The following is a 16,975-nucleotide window of genomic DNA, read 5'->3' as shown; positions in this document are numbered from 1 at the left end:
TAAACAAAATCACCTTCCAAAGAACAGGAAGGATTTGGAACTCCGGACAAATGAATACCACTTGAGCGATGACTCAAGTGATGAGGACAATGATGAACTTGAACTTCGAACACTAAATCTTAATAAGTTTATTAAACAAAAATCTAAAATAAACAATAAACTTAAACGGAGGAAGAGGCCAAAGAAGAGGAAGACAACCAAGGATGAATCAAAAACTTCCAAAGGTGAAACGACGAATTGGGCTTTGACGAGCTTCGACTACAAGGTAAGTAACTCAACTCTCTTGAATTATTTTGAAATTACATAATACTTTTCATGAGTTATTTTTAATTTAGTTTAGGATTAATTTTCTTAAAAATTACATAAAAATAAAAAAAAAAATAGAAATCATGCTTATCATTCTAGTAATTTCGAAAATAATCATGAAAATTGTATGTTTATGATAAACAAAATGATTTTGATTAAAAATGCCTTATGAAATATGATATCATGCCTAATAAATTTATTTTTTGAAGCTATGCATGATGATGATGAGTTTTGGGTAATTTATAGTTTATTGATTATTGATGATTTCCATAATGATCTTTTACGATTTATGGATTATCAATTTATACCATGATGAAAGTTGCTTTCGAAAATGATGCACGGCTTTTGTATGCAAACTAAGCATGAAAAGATAGATTCACCTAAAAGAAAAATGTATGACTACAACAAATAACAAATGATTTTAGTTGAAAATACTTTATACTCAATGAAACCATCGATGAATATGCTTTATGTTTAATAGTTTCTTTGGCTTATATGCTCTATCATGATAAATATTTTAAAAATAAATAAAATCATGATTTGAAGTAATGCATAATGATCATGCTTAATGATGCATTTTTTGATTTGACATAAAAGTGGCTTTAAAAAATGATGTATGTTTTGATTTGACATAAATGAAATAGGCATGCTTATATTAAATAGTGAAGTGTCATGTTTGACAATTGTATACTTAATGATGCATAAAGTTGTAATAAAAATATTAATATTTTAATACTATGATTTGACGATTTTATGCATGACATTGTAAAGTTATATATAATGATGCATAATGATGAAATTGTGTAATAAAAATATTAAACATTTTGAAACCATGTTTTAGTGTCATGCATATTGATCATGCTTAATAAATTTCGAAATTATGCATGATGAATCTTACGATTTATGGATTATTGATTTTTACCATAATGAAAGTACCTTATTGATCTTTGTTATAATAAATCTTACTCTTTCGGTTTTAAACATGATACATGTTTTTATTTAGCATAAATGAAACAAAATCATATGTTTTAAAATAATCGAAAAGAGGAAAACATTCTTGAAAATTATTTTGCTCAATCTTATTGATTTTGATGAATCCATTTGTATCATCTTTATGAATCTCTTGGATTTTGATAATGATTTTGATGATTTAAATTTGAATATTTTTTTATCGAAATCACTATCTTGATCTCTTAAAATTTATAACATGAAATCCTTTATGAATCAAGATTGTTTTCTATTTAAAAGGAGATTTGTCGAAATGTTTCATAGTCTTTTAGTATTCATGATCTTGATAATTATGTTTTGAAACTTTATGTAAACCAAGAATGTTCATCATGATTCTCTCTTTGAATATTTAAAGAGGAGAATTTTCTAGATGAATCATGATTTTGATGATTGAATATTTGATGTGCATGAATTGAGATCTTGCTCTCCTACTATTCTTTTTGCTATTCACCAAAAGGAAGACTAATTCTAATAAACCATGATATGCTATATGAATTTTATTGTATTCATGAAGTAATATCTCATCACTAATTTTTGTTTATATTCCTTCATGTGATGATATGAATGTATGAAACACTTATGATATGATTTTTTATACAATTCCATGTATTCGTGAAATATTTATCTCATCACCCAATTAATTCCTATTGATACTCCTAATGTGATGAAGTGAAATTATGCATGAAATACAAATGGGAAGAAGTTTTGATCATGATATAATTTGATAAATTGATACCATCATGATATGAAACATTTATGATTTGCAATGATGTATGCAATACTTGTGCTTTCTAATTATGATGTGATGTATTACATATGATGTAAATCATGATTTAAAATACTATGAGTTGTTGCTAAAATGATGTATTATAAATATTGATTTAATGTTTTGTATCATGAATACTCTAAATGATGAATGTTTGGTATCATGATCAAAATGTTGATAAATAGTTACAAATTTTAGTATCATGTATGATATCCTCATAATGTTGATCGATTTATTCAATATCATGCATGAATGAATATAAGATTTTTGAAAATGTGCATATTCTAATTTAAAAATATGATGATGCATAAATAAGATTGATACTTACCTTTTTCATAATTGATGTAAAGGGTCTTCCCTTCTTTTTGACAATGACAAAGGGGGAGATAGCTAGCTTGCACAAGTCAAGAAGATGCAAAAACTTGATTGCTAGCTTGCCTATCTTAAGTAGCAAAGATTGCTAACTTGCTTATTTCAAAAAGCAAAAGTTGTCTTCTTGAACATCGCTATCTTGCCTATCTCAATAAGCAAGACTTGCAACCTGCACATTACAATAGGAAGCAAGAATCGATAGCTTACCCACTTCAACAAGAAAGCTATCTTGTATTTGCTTTCAAAATTTTTACTAGCTTGTATGTTGTAAAACTTGCTCACTTTTTCAAGCACTTTGCTAGCTTGCACTTTGTAAAGGAAGCAAAAATAGCACTTCTCAAAAGAGAAGAAAGAACTTACTATCTTGAACATCACAAAAATTTACTACCTTACATGATGTAAAATTTGCTAACATCACTATCTCAAAAGAGTTGCTATCTCAAAAAAAAGCAAATGTGCTATCTTGCCTATCTCAAAATACAAAACATGCTAACTTATTACGGAAGCAAAATTGCTAGCTCAAACATTGCAAAGGAAGCAAAAATTTGCTAGCTTGAAACTTGCATATCATGGAAATTGCTAGCTTGTAGTCTAAAGAGAAGCAATTAGTTGTTATCTCAAGAAAAGCAAACATGCTAAACTTACACATCTTTAATTGTTAGATTGCATGATGATAAAATTTGATACTATGTTTTTCATGCAATGTATGGAACTTTTTATCGCTAAACACATAAGAGTAGGAACTTCTCCTTTTTGTTGATGACAAAGGGGGAGAAGTATGATGACATGACATGTTATGCATAAGTTTATGATGACATGTTGCTTGGATTCTTGAATCCAAGAGTTTCTATTAATAAGCCATATTGATAGGGGGAGTTTGTTTAAACTCTGGGAGTTAAGGTTAACTCTGTCATCAAGTGGTTGTCATCATAAAAAAGGGGGAGATTGTTGAATCTCGTATTTTGATGATGAAATCACTTGATGTGTGTTTATGATTTAATCTACGTTTTGAGTGACATAGGATGCTTCGATCAGAATGAGACAATTAAAGCAGGAGGAATTGACATTGCGCCGGAGGAGATCACGTTAGGATATTGGACGGCAGAATGCTTCGGACGTCGGGCATCGGGCCAAGGAGAGCGGAATTGCACCAAGGATATCGGGGTTGCAGAGGTCAATCGTCAATTGGGCAACAAGCCGCAAGAGAGGACGATGTGCTGAAGAATCGGATGAAGCGCCAACCAATAAAGTGCCGAGCAATAGAATGTCAATTCACGTTGTAATAATTGTCTAGATCGGAGTAGAGTTTTGGCTTATGTGTGCAGGATTAACTATGATAACGATGAAGACATAAAGTGAAACAAAGTGTCAGAGTCAAGCACGAAGGATTCGTTGCGAGTTCGAGAGTTCGACGAAAGTCCGAAGGTTCGTCGGGAATGCTGCCGGAACTAGCCGAGAATGAGTAGGGAGCTTGTCGAAGGGTTTTTCGGAAGCTCGTCGGAAAGTTCATTGGAAGTTCGCGGAGCTCACCGAGAAAGATCAGAGCTTACCAAAGAAGCTCGTTGGAACTCGCCAAGATCAAATCGTGAAGTCTAGGAGCTTGCTAGGAGTCCGCAGAATGGTTTCCGAGAGTTTATCGGAAGACCGCCGAAAGTTCGCTGGAAGCTCGCCGAAAGAAGTCTTGACTTGTAGACTTTGTAATAGCTTAGGAAATGTCTTTAAATTCATAGTTAGCATATTAATTAGGGTTAGGATTATGTGTTAATCTTATAACCCAAGTAGGGGCCAATTGGGCCCGAGTTCGAACTGGTTTGGGCCAAGTTTGAAGCCCAACTAGTGAGCTGAAATAGTGTAGGCGGTGGCACCGCCTAGAACCCGAGAACCAAGCGGTGGCACCGCTGGACTGAGCGGTGGCACCGCCTAGCACTCGAGAGGTTTGGCGGTGGCACCGCCAGCCTCGGAAACCCAAGAGAATTCAAAATTTGGAGCCCAAATTTAAATCCTCTTGGGGCCTATAAATACCCCTCAATTCTCAGCTGAGATTACAACCTTTGAGAAGCAAGAGATTGAGATAAAAGTCTTAGCAAAGCCTTTAGCAAGTTTTTGTTTTCAATAGCTTGAGTGTTCACCTCCCTCTTTCTTTTTGAAAATTTGTAAGAGTGTAAACCACTTGTAAAAGGTTGTAAGAGGGGTATTTGTCCTTCCCCTTCAAAGTGATTTGCTAGTGGAAGTTGGGAGCCTCTTTAAAGAAGGCTTCGCAAGTGGATGTAGGTCATTTTGACCGAACCACTTTAAATTGGTGTGTTCTCTGGTTTGCATTTACTTATTGCTATTTACCTTACTGCAAACCTTCATACGTGCTTTACTTCCTCATTACTTTTGTTGCACACCTTTACGAACACACTTTCAAGATAAGCACTACCAAGTTCGATTTTTTATCGTATGAAAGAATTTTCTAAAACTGAAGTTTTAATCCGCTGCACTAATTCACCCCCGCCTCTTAGTGCCACTCCGATCCTAACAATTTCTCTCCTCTCTTGAAAGATCAAAACTTGGAAGAAAAAAGGGAGGAGAGCTTCTAGTCTTTATAACACTTTTGAGCTCTAAAAATCACAAAGTAAGATTGGATTTTCAGTGCCTTTGGTTTCCCTTTCATGCAGGAAAGGGTGGGGTTTATATAGGCCCCAAACTGGTTTGAATTTGGAGCTCAAAAATGTCTTTTTCTGGATTTTCGAGGTCCTGGCGGTACTACCTCCTGACTGGGGCGGTACAACTGCTTGGCAGCTCGGAGATTGAGCCTCTGGGCGATGCCACCGCCTGATAGGGGTTGTTGCACCGCCCAATCTCTCTTGGAAACTGAGCCTAGGCGGTGCCACCGCTTGATTGGGGTGGTTGCACCACCCAGTCTCGCTCGGAGACTGAGCCCAGGCGGTGCCACCACCCAGCTTTCTTAGGAGACCATCTCTTGGGCAGTGCCACCGCCGGCAGGAATTCTGGTCCGAATGGGTTAATCCATTCGGCCCAATTTGGGTCTATCAAGGGCCCAATTGCCCCTAGATAAGTTAATGGGATCACCTCCCATTCCTAACCTAATCTGCATGCTAACTACGATATTTCTTAAGACATTTACTGCAACTTGCTCCGGTGCGTCAATCGCTTCTTCCGGCAAGCTTCCGACGAACATCCAATGAACCTTCGGCGATGCTCCGGCGGACTTTCGGTAAACTCCTGGACTTGTGACGATCCACTTGGCGAGTTCCGACGAGCTTCTTTGGCAAGCTCCTGGACTTCTCGGATTTGTTCCCGCAGAACCTCCGATGATCGTCCGGACATCTGTCGAACTCTCGAACTCCCAACGTGATCATAGTCTTGACTCCGCTGTAACTCCTACTGCATGTCTTACTTTCATCGTAGTTAATCCGGTTGAATCTCGTATTTTGATGATGAAACTACTTGATATATGTTTATGATTTAATCTGCGTTTTGAGTGACGCAGGATGCTTCGATCAGGATGAGACAATTAAAGCAGGAAAATCATGTTGTGCCGAAGGAACATGTCAGAAGATTGGACGTCGGGCCGGTGGATCGGTCGACGTATCGACAGAAGGCTTCGGGCCGTGAACTCGGGCATCGGGCCAAGAAGAGCGGGTATTGTGCCAAGGATATCGGAGTTGCGGAGTCAACTGGCCGATTGGGTAATAGGCTGCAGGAGAGGACGATGCGCCGAAGAATCGGACGAAGCGTCGAGAGACCAATGACATGTCGGACAACTTGGTTAATTGCTTAGGATTAATTGTCTCGATCGAAGTTTTGATTTGTTGTGCAGGATTAACTACGATGAGAGTAAGACAAGCAGCAGGTGTTGCGCCGGAGTCAAGATCATGATCACGTTGGGAGTTCGAGAGTTCGACGGAAGTTCGGATGGTCGTCGGAGGTTCAGCGAGAACAGATCCGAGAAGTCCAGAAGCTTGCCAAGCGAAGCTCGTCGGAACTCGCCAAGTGGATCGTCGCAAAGTCCAGGAGTATGCCGGATGTCCGCAGAAGGATCACCGAGGGTTTATCGGATGATCGACGGAAGTTCGCCGGAAACTCGCCGGAAGAAGCGATTGACGCAACGGAGCATAGCTGCAGAAGTTGTCTTAGAGTTAATCGTAGTTAGCACGATGATTAAGCTTGAAAATGGGAGGTGATCCCATTAGCTTAATCTTGGGGCAATTGGGCCCCTGAAAAGATTCAAATTGGGCCGAATGGAGCGAACCATTCGGACCCTGATTGCACTAGGCGGTGCAACCGCCTAGGACAGGAGGTGCAACCGCCTGGGCTGCGGGACTGGGCGGTGCAACCGCCCCAGCCAGGCAGTGCAACCGCCCAGGCCATGTCTTCCAGCGGGACTGGGCGGTGCAACCGCCCCAGCCAAGAGGTGCAACCGCCCAGGGCTCAGTCTCCAAGCGAGACTGGGCGGTGCAACCTCCTCTGTCAAGAGGTAGCACCGCCAGAGCTCAAGTTTCGAGCTCTGCCGAGAGGTGCAACCTCTTTGGACAGGAGATGCATCGCCTAAGCTCGGTCTTCGAGCTCTGGCAGAGAGGTGCAACCACCTCTGGCAGAGAGGTGCATCAGCCTGAGCTCAGTTTCGAGCTCTGCCAGGTGATGCAACCACTGAGCTCAGTTTCGAGCTCTGCCAGGTGATGCAACCACCGAGCTCAGACTTCGAGCTCTGCCAGGCGATGCAACCACTGAGCTCAGTCTTCGAGCTCTGGCAGAGAGGTGCAATCGCCTGAGCTCAGTCTTCGAGCTCTGCCAGGCGGTGCCACCTCTCCAGTCAAGAGGTGCAACCGCCTGATCCCGGAATTCCAGGATTTGATCGTTTTGAGCTCCAAATTTGAATTGGGTTGGGGCCTATAAATACCCCACCCATTCAACACTGAATTGACAAAAGATTCACACCGAATTCTTGATCTTTTCAGTGATTCTAAGAGCTCAAATTTGTGTAAAGTCCTAAAGTTCTCCTCCTTCTGTTCTTCAAGTCTTGAGTTGTAAAGAGAGGAGAGATAGGATCTGTAAAGGTTGTCTCCTGAGCCTGTCAAAAGGAGAGAAACTGTAAAAGGGCAGTTAGCCTTCGCCCATTGAAGGAAGGCAGCTAGTTGACGTCGGTGACCTCGTCGGAGGAGGAAGCCAAAAGTGGAGTAGGTCAAGACTGACCGAACCACTCTAAATCTCTGGTTTGCTTTTACCTTGAGCACTTTATCATTACTGCAAACCTCCTACATTGCTACTGCCCTCTGCGCCTTTACGAACGAGTTTCTAAGCTCTGATCTTTCAGAATCTGCATTCAAACGTAAATCGTGTTTTCGTACGATCTTCACACTGTAGTTTACGCTTACATTCGGATTCCATTTATAACTGCAAATTGCTTTCTACGTAAAACGCTTTTCAAGGTTCAAAACTGCTTTTAGACGCAAAACTACATTTAGACGTAAAATTACGTTTAGACGTAAAACTGCGTTTAGACGCAAAACTGCGTTTAGACGTAAAACTGCGTTTAGACGTAAAACTGCGTTTAGACGCAAAACTGCGTCTAGACGTAAAACTGCGTTTTGACGTAAAACTGCGTTTGGACGTAAAACTGAGTTTCGACGCAAACCGCGCTTAGACGCAAACTGCGCTTAGACGCAAACTGTGCTTAGACGCAAACTGCGCTTAGACGCAAACTGTGTTTAGACGCAAACTGCGCTTAGACGCAAACTGCACTGTGATTCTGCTTTTATATCGAAAACATTTTTTATCGGACGAACGCAGCTTTAGCTTTTAAATTGCTGTAAGATTTCCGCTGCACTAATTCACCCCCCCCCCCCCCTCTTAGTGCTCTCGATCCTAACAATTGGTATCAGAGCGGGGTATTTCTCATTTCGGATTTACACCCGAGAGAAATGACTTTTCAAGAGGGCTGTTCGGTCTTTCGTCCACCGTTCTTTAACGGATTGGACTACACTTATTGGAAAACTCGAATGAGAGTTTTCTTAATTTCTCTAAATCTGGATTTATGGAATATCATTGAAAACGGTTTTCAACTTCCCTCCAAACCGATGAACGAATGGTCGGATTTGGAGAAGAAGAATTTTTCTTTAAACGCAAAGGCTATGAATGCCTTATTTTGCGCATTGGACAAAAATGAGTTCAATCGGATTTCTACGTGTGAAACGGCTTTCGATATTTGGCGCACTCTTGAAATCACGCACGAGGGAACTAGTAGAGTCAAAGACTCGAAAGTTAATATTTTACTGCTTGATTTCGAGCTTTTTCATATGAAACCAAGCGAAACCGTTGTTGACATGTACACCCGTTTTACGGATGTCGTCAATGGTTTAAAATCACTTGGTAAAAGCTTTTCGGATTTTGAACTCGTTAACAAAGTTTTGCGCTCACTTTCTAAAACTTGGGATTCAAAAGTAACTGCTATTCAAGAATCGAAAAACTTGAACCATTTTCCACTTGAAGAACTAATTGGTTCATTGATCACATATGAAATGACGTGCAATGCACGTGAAGAACTTGAGAACCACCTTCCAAAGAACAGGAAGGATTTGGAACTCTGGACAAATGAATGCCACTTGAGCGATGACTCAAGTGATGAGGACAATGATGAACAAACCAACCTTCCAAAGAACAGGAAGGATTTGGGACATAGAACATTTGAAGACCACTCGAGCATAAGCTCAAGTGATGGTGAACTTAAACTACAAATGAAACGAAAATTAAAAAGCAAAAAGAATGGAACTACTTGCTTTAAACGCAAGAAGAAGAACAAAAATTGGGATGAATCGAGCTCATCTGAAGACGAGAAAGTCAACAAAAGCGAGGCGACAAAATACGCCTTACCAGCCTACGATGTTGAGGTAATTAAAATGCCTTTGGTTTATTTTGAAATTACTTGATGCTTTCATGATATATTTTCTTTTTTAGTTTAGAATTAATTTTCTTAAAAATTACATGTTTAAAAATAAAAATACAGAAATTATGATCATGCTGATAATTTCGAAAATAATATTATGATAAACAAACAAAATGATTTTGATCATGGTTAAGAAGTAATAATGTGTATCATGTTTGATTAACATTGTTGAATGAAATCACGTTTGATTTAAAGTAATGCATAAAGATGTAATATGAAATGGTTATTAACAATTTTATGCATGTGATTTTAAGTTATCCATGATCATGAGCTTGCTTGATCTTCTTGACTTAATTTCAAGATCTATAGCAAAAATCATGTTTGAATATATGAAAGTGTTAATTCCATTTTCGGATTCACTTAACAATTGGTATCCTAACAATCGGATTTTCTCATACACTTATGAAAAATATTTTTCTAAAATGGATTTGATGAAATGATTCATGCTTATAAACTCCATCTTGAAATATGAATGATAGTGTTTTTGCTTGCAAAGATTTGTTTCACATTCATATCTCCTATGATTCGTGTGCAGAAAAAGAATTTATAAATCATAACACAATGTGATTTCTTATGCAAAAATAAAGTGCTTTTGTGATTCTTTGCTAAAGAGAATAATTATTAAAATCATGATCTTGATAACATGAAGCTCTTTATAAATCAAGATCGTTCATTATATCAAAAAGGAGTTCTTCAAATGAAATGCAATTCAATGAAGTGTCATATTGATATCTTGAAACTTGGAATATTTTAAAATGTGATCTTGATAAGAATGTTTCAAGTTGCTCTTTGTACTATATCTTTTCGAATGAATCATGAGCCTTGATATCATATATTTCATAATACAAGATTTCTTTGCCTTATGTCTTGAACTTTAATGCTTATCTTAATTTGGCATATAAAGACTAAGGCATGCTTAGATGAAAAAGAATCTCTTAAAAAAAATGCTTTTCCCATCTGATCGAGATTAATGATTTCATGATATTTTGTGAATCTCGAAATTAATTTTAATGACTAGATTATGAATTTCAAATTAATAATTTGATTTGAATAAGTTTTATCTAAATCATAATCTTGATCTTGCAAAATTGAAGTCACAAATAATATATTGTGGTATTCATGGATTGAAACATTGTATGCTTAAATTAATCATTCTCCTATGTTTCAAAAATTCCTTAAAAGCCTTATGTGATGATTGAAAACTAACTTGCTTTATGATGAATCAGGAATCATGACTTGATCTATGATGTAAATGCCTTGAAATGATTAAAATATTTAACACTTTTATACTCTTCCCCCTGCTTTCTTCTTGTTTTCAATGATAAAATGGGGAGAAGTTTTGATCATGCATGGTAGGATATAATTTGACAAAATTGATACCATCATGATATGAAACATTTATGATGTACAATTATGCATGCAATACTTGTGCTTTCTAAATATGATGTGATGTATTCATATGATGTAAATCATGATTTAAAATGCTATGAGTGCCAAGTTACACATTTTAAGAAGAAATTGTTATATTGAAATATTAATGTAATCATGAATGGTGATATGATATCATGCATGTAATACTTCAATTTATGATAATAATACATGCAATGATAAAATATTCATGATGAAAAATTATCTTGACATTCATAACTTGATTATTCATCATTTGTCATGATTTTGAAATCATTCTAAAAGGAAAAGAGAACTACAAAACTGTATTCTCTCTTTCATTTTTACAATGACAAAGGGGGAGATAGTTAGCTTGTACAAGTCAAGAAGATGCAAAAACTTGATTGCTAGCTTACCTATTTTAAGAAGCAAAGATTGCTAACTTGCTTATTTCAAGAAGAAAAATTGTCTTCTTGAACATCACTATCTTGAATATCTCAAGAAGCAAAACTTGCAATTTGCACATTGCAATAGGAAGCAAGAATTATGAGCTTACACAAGAAAGCTATCTTGCATTTGCTTTCGAAATTTTTGCTAGCTTATATGTTGTGAAACTTGTATATCGTAAAAATTGCTAGCTTGTTGGTCTAAAGAGAAGCAAAAAGTTGCTATCTCAAAAGAAGCAAATATGCTATCTTGCCTATCTCAAGAGGCAAAAATGCTAACTTGCGCATCTAGCAAAGTGAGCAAAATTTTCAAGAAGCAAGAGTTGCCTTCTTGAACATCTCTAATTTGCTAGCTTGCATGATATAGAACTTGCTATCTTGAACATTACCAAAAGTGCTATCTTATATGTTATAAAACTTGAATATCTAAAACTTGATAGCATGAATGTTCTAAGCATGATATAACACTTGCTAAATCTTCTAGCTCCAAGATTGCATGATGATAAAACTTGATATTATGATTTTCATGCAAAGAGTTGAACCAATATCACACACAAACACTTGATTGTGATACTTCTCCTTTTTGTTGATGACAAAGGGGGAGAAGTATGTTGATGAAAGTATGTTGATGACATGACATGTGATGCATAAGTTTATGCATATGTTCATGTTGACGTATTGCAAGTATTCATGATGAATATTGCAATGACTTGAATTCAGTTTGAATTCAAGGTTCTATCAATATGGCATATTGATAGGGGGAGTTTGTTTAAACTCCGGGAGTTAAGTTTAACTCCGTCATCAAGTGGTTGTCATCATCAAAAAGGGGGAGATTGTTGAATCTCGTATTTTGATGATGAAACTACTTGATATATGTTTATGATTTAATCTACGTTTTGAGTGACGCAGGATGCTTCGATCAGGATGAGACAATTAAAGCAGGAAAATCATGTTGTGCCGAAGGAACATGTCAGAAGATTGGACGTCGGGCCGGTGGATCGGTCGACGTATCGACAGAAGGCTTCGGGCCGTGAACTCGGGCATCGGGCCAAGAAGAGCGGGTATTGTGCCAAGGATATCGGAGTTGCGGAGTCAACTGGCCGATTGGGCAATAGGCTGCAGGAGAGGACGATGCGCCGAAGAATCGGACGAAGCGTCGAGAGACCAATGACATGTCGGACAACTTGGTTAATTGCTTAGGATTAATTGTCTCAATCGAAGTTTTGATTTGTTGTGCAGGATTAACTACGATGAGAGTAAGACAAGCAGCAGGTGTTGCGCCGGAGTCAAGATCATGATCACGTTGGGAGTTCGTGAGTTCGACGGAAGTTCGGACGGTCGTCGGAGGTTCAGCGAGAACAAATCCGAGAAGTCCAGAAGCTTGCCAAGCAAAGCTCGTCGGAACTCGCCAAGTGGATCGTCGCAAAGTCTAGGAGTATGCCGGATGTCCGCAGAAGGATCACCGAGGGTTTATCGGATGATCGACGGAAGTTCGCCGGAAACTCGCCGGAAGAAGCGATTGACGCAACGGAGCATAGCTGCAGAAGTTGTCTTAGAGTTAATCGTAGTTAGCACGATGATTAAGCTTGAAAATGGGAGGTGATCCCATTAGCTTAATCTTGGGGCAATTGGGCCCCTGAAAAGATTCAAATTGGGCCGAATGGAGCGAACCATTCGGACCCTGATTGCACCAGGCGGTGCAACCGCCTAGGACAGGAGGTGCAACCGCCTGGGCTGCGGGACTGGGCGGTGCAACCGCCCAGGCCATGTCTTCCAGCGGGACTGGGCGGTGCAACCGCCCCAGCCAAGAGGTGCAACCGCCCAGGGCTCAGTCTCCAAGCGAGACTGGGCGGTGCAACCTCCTCTGTCAAGAGGTAGCACCGCCAGAGCTCAAGTTTCGAGCTCTGCCGAGAGGTGCAACCTCTTTGGACAGGAGATGCATCGCCTAAGCTCGGTCTTCGAGCTCTGGCAGAGAGGTGCAACCACCTCTGGCAGAGAGGTGCATCAGCCTGAGCTCAATTTCGAGCTCTGCCAGGTGATGCAACCACTGAGCTCAGTTTCGAGCTCTGCCAGGTGATGCAACCACCGAGCTCAGACTTCGAGCTCTGCCAGGCGATGCAACCACTGCGCTCAGTCTTCGAGCTCTGGCAGAGAGGTGCAATCGCCTGAGCTCAGTCTTCGAGCTCTGCCAGGCGGTGCCACCTCTCCAGTCAAGAGTTGCAACCGCCAGATCCCGGAATTCCGGGATTTGATCGTTTTGAGCTCCAAATTTGAATTGGGTTGGGGCCTATAAATACCCCACCCATTCAACACTGAATTGACAAAAGATTCACACCGAATTCTTGATCTTTTCAGTAATTCTAAGAGCTCAAATTTGTGTAAAGTCCTAAAGTTCTCCTCCTTCTGTTCTTCAAGTCTTGAGTTGTAAAGAGAGGAGAGATAGGATCTGTAAAGGTTGTCTCCTGAGCCTGTCAAAAGGAGAGAAACTGTAAAAGGGCAGTTAGCCTTCGCCCATTGAAGGAAGGCAGCTAGTTGACGTCGGTGACCTCGTCGGAGGAGGAAGCCAAAAGTGGAGTAGGTCAAGACTGACCGAACCACTCTAAATCTCTGGTTTGCTTTTACCTTGAGCACTTTATCATTACTGCAAACCTCCTACATTGCTACTGCCCTCTGCGCCTTTACGAACGAGTTTCTAAGCTCTGATCTTTCAGAATCTGCATTCAAACGTAAATCGTGTTTTCGTACGATCTTCACACTGCAGTTTACGCTTACATTCGGATTCCATTTATAACTGCAAATTGCTTTCTACGTAAAACGCTTTTCAAGGTTCAAAACTGCTTTTAGACGCAAAACTACATTTAGACGTAAAATTACGTTTAGACGTAAAACTGCGTTTAGACGCAAAACTGCGTTTAGACGTAAAACTGCGTTTAGACGTAAAACTGCGTTTAGACGCAAAACTGCGTCTAGACGTAAAACTGCGTTTGGACGTAAAACTGAGTTTAGATGCAAACCGCGCTTAGATGCAAACTGCGCTTAGACGCAAACTGTGCTTAGACGCAAACTGCGCTTAGACGCAAACTGTGTTTAGACGCAAACTGCGCTTAGACGCAAAACTGCGCTTAGACGCAAACTGCACTGTGATTCTGCTTTTATATCGAAAACATTTTTTATCGGACGAACGCAGCTTTAGCTTTTAAATTGCTGTAAGATTTCCGCTGCACTAATTCACCCCCCCCCCTCTTAGTGCTCTCGATCCTAACAAATCCTGCACATGTAAAAGAAAACTTCGATCGAGACAATTAATCCTAAGCAATTAACCAAGTTGTCCGGTATGTCATTGGTCCCTCGACGCTTCGTCCGATTATTCGACGCATCGTCCTCTCTTGCAGCTTATTGCCCAATCAGCCAGTTGACTCCGCAACTCCAATATCCTTGGCACAATACCCGCTCTTCTTAGCCCGATGCCCGAGTCCATGGCCCGAAGCCTTCTATCGATATGTCGGCCGATCCACCGGCCCGACGTCCAATCTTCTGACATGTTCCTTTGGCACAACATGATTTTTCCTGCTTTACTTGTCTCATCCTGATCAAAGCATCCTATGACACTCAAAACGCAGATTAAAACATAAACACAATTATCAATTGGTTTTATCATCAAAATACGAGATTCAACAATCTCCCCCTTTTTTATGATGACAACAAATTGATGACGGAATTAAACTTAACTCCCGGAGTTTAAACAAACTCCCCCTATCAATATGCCATATTGATAGAACCTTGAATTCAAACTGAATTCAAGTCATTAAAATATTCATCATGAATACTTGCAACACGTTTTCATGAACTTATGCATAAACTTATACATAACATCATACTTCTCCCCCTTTGTCATCAACAAAAAGGAGAAGTTCCAACTCTAATTTGTTTGAAGTATTAATTCAACTTATTGCATGAAAAACATAATATCAAGTTTTATCATTATGTAGTTTTGAAGCTAGAAAATTTAGCAAGTATTACATCATGCTTAGAACATTCAAGCTATCAAGTTTTAGATATGCAAGTTTTACAGCATACAAGCACTTTTGGTAATATTCAAGATAGTAAGTTCTACATCATCCAAGCTAGCAATTTAGAGATGTTCAAGAAAGTAACTCTTGCTTCTTGAAATATGCAAGTTTTACAAAATACAAGCTAGCAAATTCAAAGATATGCAAGTTGGCATATTTGCTTTTCTTTGCGATAGGTAAGATAGCACTTTTGCTTCTAGAAATATGCAAGTTAGCAATCTTTGCTTCTCTTTTGAGATGAGCAATTTTTTTGCTTCCTTTGCAAAGTTTGAGCTAGCAATTTTGCTTCCGTTGCAAAGTGCAAGTCAGCATGTTTTGCATATTGAGATAGGCAAGATAGCACATTTTTGCATTTTCTTGAGATTTCAAGCTAGCAATTCTCGGTGATGTTCAATATAGCAATTTCTTCTCTTTTGAGAAGTGCAATTTTTTCTTTCTTCTTGAATTGTGCAAGCTAGCTGTCTCCCCCTTTGTCATTGTAAAAAAGAAGGGAAGACCCTTTCTAAAGAAGGGAAGATCCTTTATGTCAATTTCTAAATCATGACAAAGGCGAGTAATCATTCTTATTTCAAAATTCCATAATTGAGATAAACCTTGAATTCAAATTAAGGCAATTTTAATCATGATTCATATCATATGCAATACATCACATACATCATAATAAAAAGCATGAGTATTGCATGCATCATTTTAGCAACAAATCATAGCATTTCATCACATGGCAAGATATCAACAAGTAAAATTACGATGCAAGTTCTTGATATCTTAACATGATGTAAACATGGCATATGACAATCATAGCATTTCTATCATCAATTTATCATATATTTCGTTGGAAGCTTCTTTTGATATCTTAACATAATTCAAATTCAAATATGGCACTCATAGCATCAATTCATATATTTCTCCCCCTTTCTCATCAACAAAAAGGAGAACGATATAAGCAAATTTTAAACGTAAGTGCGGTAATGATTCATGTCATAACTAGGTTTATGTCACTTTTCAACAATGAGTGATAGGATATCAATTATACAAACATCTTAAGGAAAACATGACATGGAGATAGCTTTTATTACTTCTTCCTCTTTATTTATTATTATCTTTTTGCATGAAGGAGGAAAGTCACTTGTGAGCTTACTCGAATGAAGTTAAAATTGATAAGATATTAAAGCACACTTCATTTTTACAAGTAATAATCAAATCCATTTCTCGAAAGATATTTTTCACATGATAAGTCTATGAGAGATGCATTTGCTAGTTGATTCCATATGTCAAAAATCAATGATATGAATCAAACTCGATATGACATATGTTTATTAAGTCTGGAAGAGAATAATGTATCGAGAAAATCCGATTGTTATGATAAAAAAGATCTGAAAATAAAATTGAACACTTTCATGCATTTGGAGAAGGTTTTGCTATAGATTTTCAAATTCAATCATGAAGATAAAACATGCTTATTATTATGGAAATTTTTGTATCCAAAACATACAATTTCCAACATGTTATTAAGGCATGTAATTGTCTAAAATTCTCATTATAGCAATTATATCCTACCATGTATGATCAAAATTTCTCCCCATTTTATCATTGTAAACAAGAAAGAAGAAGGGAAAAACAAAATAGTGTAAAATATTTTAATCAATTCAAGGCATACAAGCCATAAATACAA

This window comes from Musa acuminata, chromosome BXJ3-5 (assembly GCF_036884655.1).
Source record: "Musa acuminata AAA Group cultivar baxijiao chromosome BXJ3-5, Cavendish_Baxijiao_AAA, whole genome shotgun sequence".
In the NCBI taxonomy this organism is placed as follows: Eukaryota; Viridiplantae; Streptophyta; class Magnoliopsida; order Zingiberales; family Musaceae; genus Musa; species Musa acuminata.
This window is presented reverse-complemented; position numbering follows the sequence as displayed.